This window comes from Dendronephthya gigantea, unplaced genomic scaffold (genome assembly GCF_004324835.1).
Source record: "Dendronephthya gigantea isolate DGI-Jeju-01 unplaced genomic scaffold, DenGig_1.0 000007F, whole genome shotgun sequence".
NCBI classification, from domain to species: Eukaryota; Metazoa; Cnidaria; class Anthozoa; order Malacalcyonacea; family Nephtheidae; genus Dendronephthya; species Dendronephthya gigantea.
Genome location: NW_021163017.1, coordinates 3391002 through 3397388, shown reverse-complemented (window position 1 = coordinate 3397388; position 6387 = coordinate 3391002).

The window sequence follows — 6387 nt, the reverse complement described above, 5'->3', positions numbered from 1 at the left end:
GTGATACTGCATACGAGAAACTGTGAGACTTTAGGGCAGTGAGCCTCTTTATGTGCAAACAAACGAGAAGATATTATGGCGGAAACCGAAAATATTCGAAGACTACGAGCGATTCGAGGCGTACATCGAGGTGTTGCCACGAAATTATTGGAAGCCGACGATATTTTATTATCTACAAATTCGAAACATATGCATTCAGCCGTAGTGACCAGCTGAAGCTGAAAACGAAGTTAAGCATATTGTAGCAAGGCATACTTTTCATGCATTGTACGTTTAGAGTCGACAATAAATCGTTTAAAGCGGCTATTCACGACAATTCCAATATCTCGAAAGTCAACAAAATAAACTATCGGTATTCGCGTCTGGAGGGCGCAGCTGCTAGATCAGTTCAAGGATTAACGTTATCCGAAGCAAATGATGACGCCGCTATTGCCATTCTGGGGCCGGTTGTATAAAAACGTTGTTAACTTTAACTATGATTAGCGCTAATCACTGTAGTTAAATCCTTAACTATGATTAGTTAACTACACGACTTAACTCAGTTAACTGCGTTGCACAAAACGTAGTTAGTCGGATGATTAACTAATCACGTAGTTAACTTGCGTGGAGCTTGCGTGGGGTTGTTAAACAGAGAAATAGCATGAAGTATCTCAAAATCATTCACCACTGTTATTACCTCGCGTGCGTAAGCACAGCGAGGTCTTAAATCCAGTAGCGTTATTTTCCTATGGGGTCGAGAAATTTACAACACCTCGCGGGCGTACCCAACGATCGGGCATTGCGGGAAACGATCGGGCAGCGCATGCGCCATGCGATGCATATGCTCGACAGTCGACGGAGCAACGTTCGATAAATCGATGAAGACGATTAAAGACGGGAACTCTTTGACGATTATCGTCAAAATAAGGGGGTGAGGGTATGCTGGTGGAGCCACGCGAGGTTAATGCCTAGCGGGCATCTTGTTGATTTTGAACAAGACTGTGGACTCGTATTTACAAAAATTGACAGTATTTTGATCTAAAATATTAGAAAAAATGCAATAAAACAAGGAAAAAAATTTAAATAATTCAACGAGAACGGCGCTCTTAATATAAAAAGGTCCTTTTGAGTCAAAATACCGGTTGCAATTTCAGATTATGCAAGACCCGTAGGGTTACAGTAGAATTTCATAAATGGAGATGAGATATAACAATGCTTTATCTTTATTACTTCGCTCAAATACAGCATTTTTAACGTTAACTCAACATATCAAAACAAAAACTGGGCTCTAGCCCCTGCAATTTTCAGCGTCCGCCCCTATTCCTCGTCTTTTTGCTGAAGCGGAACCTGAAAAGGAAACATAACAATGTAATTATATGGGGGGTGAGGGAGGGAGCATTGTTATATCTCGTCTCCATTTATTCATGCAAATCATCTTATACTGTAACCCTACGGGTCTTGCATAATCTGAAATTGCATTTCATAAATGTCGCTTCAATATAACAATGCTAGTTCAAAGCAACTTTCTCACCAAGAACAGTCCGTCCAAATGTTGGGTCATGGACTGGTTTGTAATAAAAACGTCCAAAAGTATTGTCGTTCGTCCAATTAGCCATCTTAATAATATCCTCTACTGACAGGCCAGCTCTAGCTGCCGTAGATGAGGCAGCTCCCCGTGTGGAGTGAGCTTTAAATATATTGGAGTCAATCCTGCTAGGCATAAAAAATCTCTTATCCAATGTGCTAGGGTTGCTGCTTGTCCTGGTTTATGCGGTTTTACTAGAGCCAGAAAAAGTCTATTGGTTTGTTCTCGATTTTGTGGCCTTAAACTGATGTGCCGTACGAGTCTCATAAGCCTTAAGACATTCACAAGGGCATAATCGTTTGTCCAAGGGGAAACTAGCATGAAAGGAGACTTTCAGGTTTTTACCCACTCGAACGGATTTTGTCAGTTCTGGCAGAAAAAATTCCACTCCTTCAGGACGGGCTCTTTTAAATCTAAGGTCATGTGCCACTAGTTCTGAAACCCGCTCCGCTGATGTGAGCGCAAACAGAAGTGCTAAATTTGCTGAGAACTGTTTGATTGTCAAGCTCTCGTTATCTCCTAATGATTTAATGTAAGCTAAGACACCCGATACCTCCCAGGAAGAACAATATTTTGGGAGTGGAGGTTTATTTTGAAAAATGCCTTTCATAGTTTGGCAAACCAAGGGGTGTTGTCCTACACTGACTCCATCTATTTTCGGAAGTGTGGCAGAGAGTGCTGAACGATAAACGTTGATGGTGCGATATTCTTTTCCTGTTCCAAAGTGCGTGGTGAGCTAAAAAATTTACTACATGTTGTATAGAGGTCTGAAGTAGATTAATGTGTTCCTTATCACACCAGCTACACCACTGTCTCCAGGCAGAGTCATATGAACTTGATGTTTGTTTTTTCCAAGCTGACAATAATAAGTTTTTAGCTTGGACTGAAATTCCCATTGTTGAATAGGATTGGCTGAGACAAGCCATCCTGCTAATTGTAGGTGAGGTAGAGGATGTTGTTCTTCTCCTTTGGTTAAGAGGTCTGGGTGTGTTGGAAAAAGCCGAGGGTAACCCACACTCATCTCTAGCAACAGGGGGTACAAGGGCTGGGTTTCCCAAACTGGTGTTACTATGCACAACAACTTCACCTCCTGGTCCCTCGTTTGGGCCAGGCAGCGTCCTACCAGATTGAATGGCGGAAAAGCATACCTTTTTATTAGAGACCAATCTAGCGTGAAAGCGTTGGTTGCTTCGGCCTCCGGATCGGGTCTCAAACTTACAAATCGGGGGAGTTGGTTTGTTAGTCGGGTTGCGAAAAGATCTACCTCAAATGGACCCCATAACGTGCTTAAGTGGGAGAATACCACAGGACTTAGTTTCCAATCGGACATGTCCCTGTCTACTCTGGACTCCTCGTCCGCCGTTACATTGTGTATGCCTGGAATGTGTTGGGCGGAAAGATGAATCTGCCTCTGGAGGCACCAGTGCCAAATTTCGAACACAAGGCTTGCCAGGACTGGGGATGGACCCCCCATTTTGTTTATATAAGCTATTGCCGTTGTATTGTCCATTAGAAATTGTTTTTGCAAAAGGATCGTATTGCAGAACCTCCTGCCATCAGCTCGAGGCAATTTATATGATGAAGACGCTCTTGGTGGGACCACAATTCCCCAGTTCGGACCCCGTTGCATGTTGCCCCCCAACCCAGATTTGAGGCATCGTTTCTATCACCAAACTGTCTGGCTGTTTTAAGAGGGACTTGCCGTTCCATGCAGACAGATGATCTCTCCACCAGATTAGCTCCTGTAGAGCTGAGAAGAGTTTCGTAGCTTTGGTTTAGTTTCAAAGCAAGGTTCTTTGCTCTTAAGAGGAATCGATAGTGTAGTGGGGCAGGGAAAACTGCTTGAATTGAAGCGGACAGTTTTCCCAGTAATCGAGAAAGGGCACTCTTTTCTGATAGACCTTATCTTTTCCCCTGGGAGAGACAAGCTCATGCTTTTCGAACTGACTTGAAATCCTAGAAACTCGAGTACGTGAGTGGGTTCGAACACTGATTTTTCTTCGTTTACCACAAAACCCAGACTGCTTAAAAGATTGACAATTGTGCTGGTGTGTTTGTGAGCCAACTCTTTTGACTCGGACATTATTAAAATGTCGTCTAGATATATAATCAATCGTATTCCCATTTTTCTTAGGTGACCCACAACTGGTTTTAATAATTTTGTGAAGGTTCGGGGGGCACTCGCCAGTCCATTGGAACTGCCACACCTTGTTTTTCCACTCGAATCGTAGAAATTTTTGGTGAGGAGGCCAAATTGGAACCGTCAGATAAGCATCCTTAATAGATCTTTTGGCGTGGGTATGCCTTCCATTTTGAAATGCTGGTATTCTATGAACTGGTTCAGCATTTTTAGATTGATGACTGGCCGGTGCCCACCTCCTTTCTTGGGGACTGTGAATAAGGGGTTTACAAACTGATTTGCACGACAACTGTTTTCCTCTGACACTCTGCTTATAGCTTTTTTGTGATGCAGAGCTTGAACCTCGAGGTCGATTAATGCTGCTTCCTCGAGAGTGACATGCATTTTTGAAACATATGTCTGATAGGGAGTTGTGGTGAACTCCAACTTGTGTCCTTTTACTGTTTCTAGGACCCAAAGGTCTTGTGTAATTTTTACCCAGTTGTCGTAAAAATGAGTTATTCTGCCTGCTAAGGGCATATTGGCTTGAAATATTATGTTTTGAGTCGGGAACATACCTGTATTTAGGGAGGTTCCTATTGACCTTGTGGCATTGTTGAGCGGGTGAAGGTTGATGACCCCCGTCCTCTGCCCCTGTATGGTCTGTTTCTGCGGTAGGATTGGCCCCGTCCTCGAGGGTATTGGTAATTGTAGTTGTTTGCACCTCCTCTCTGCCATGGCTTTGGGGAGGAGGTGCTGTTTGGAAAAAACGGCTTTGACTTGGGAGTGAAGCTAGCGGATGTGATGGTTTGTGCAGTCTCGGCTCTTTGTTTCAATCTTTGTTCAAATTGATGACCAAAAAGCTCTTTCCCATTAGTGTCCCAGGTTTCATCGGATAGGGACAGGTATCTCTGACCAATTTTGGAAAGTACTTGAGCTCGTCTCTTATTACGAATATGATCATTAACATTGCCCAATAACTGAAAGGATTTGGTGAGGCAACCCTTTAAGGCCGAAGTGTCTAAATTAGCTGGGTTGTTTATTAGCCTTGCAAGACCATTTCATAGCACATGGTAATTGGTCCGGTTACATCTAGGAGTAAATCTTCGGTTTTTCGTAATGTTTTATCATCAACTTTACATTTCGGAACCAATTCTGCTAGAAGTTTATCCAGGACTGATGTATATACACAGTCAACGTTAGGACGAGGAAAAGACTTTATCAACTGACGTTTGTCAAAACGAGAAAGTGGTTTTGCAAAACACACATTGAGGACGGCGGACAGCTCCTCCGAAGCTTGCCAACGTTGAGCAGTGAGTTCTAGTACGTCGTCTTCGCTCTCAAAGGTTTCATTGACATTATGTCCTTGGGAATTGTCCGGTAAGGCTTCATCTTCGACGTCAATCACACCTGTGGCGTTTGACGTCGTACTATCTAAGCGAGACCTTTTTGTGGGTGGTTCGCTTGACGAATTTACACCATTTGTTGACCCAGTGGCAGGTCTGGGAAGTGGCCGACCTTTTGTTGACCCAGAGGCGGAACTGGGCAGACTATCTCCACTTTTTGACCCGGCAGAGTTCCCGGTGAATGATGTTTGTTCAGTGTTGGTCGATTCGGCATGTGCCGAGAACGACTGTCTTACGCCGTCAAAGAGAGACGGTAATAAACTTTCTTTTATCAAATTAATAAACTGTGAACTTTGCAGTAATGATGCAAACGAATCTGGTACGAGATTGCCTGTATTATCCGCATCCAAAGAGTCTTTTTCTTCTTGAACAGTAAGATCTATGGCTGCTTTGCACGTGGAGCAAAGCAAAAAGACGAGGAATAGGGGCGGACGCTGAAAATTACAGGGGCTAGGGCCCAGTTTTTGTTTTGATATGTTGAGTAAACGTTAAAAATGCTGTATTTGAGCGAAGTAATAAAGATAAAGCATTGTTATATTGAGGCGACATTTATGAAATGCAATTGAAAATGGAGATGGCTAATCTTTGCTAATCGACACGTCTTCCGAAGCAAAAATATACTCCGTTGCTGCCCAAATGACAAAAATACAAGCATATTGAAAGTTTACAAGCTTCGACGGGCCTTTTTTGAGTGGATAACGGTTGACAACCTTGGTATGTGTTGAGTTTAATGTTTTCTCACCCCTCAAAAGCTTAAGACGCCATTTTTAACTACGATTTGGAAAGTAGTGCCCTTGAGGATGATTAACTTTAACTACGTTTTAACTACGATTGACGCTAACTACTTTTTATACAACTGGCTTAACTACGTGATTAATGTTAACGACGTTTTAACTACAAAAAAGTGATTAAAACGTGATTAAGAGTTCTATACAACCGCCCCCAGGGGCCGGTTGTATAAAAACGTAGTTAAAGTTAACTACGGTTAGCGGTTAGGTGGAAAACGCGGGCATGCGGACAAGCGGACACGCGGACATGCGGACAAGCGGACATGCGGACAAGCGGACAAGCGGACAAGCGGACATGCGGACATGCGGACATGCGGACATGCGGACATGCGGACATGCGGACATGCGGACATGCGGACATGCGGACATGCGGACATGCGGACATGCGGACATGCGGACATGCGGACATGCGGACATGCGGACATGCGGACATGCGGACATGCGGACATGCGGACATGCGGACATGCGGACATGCGGACATGCGGACATGCGGACATGCGGACAAGCGGA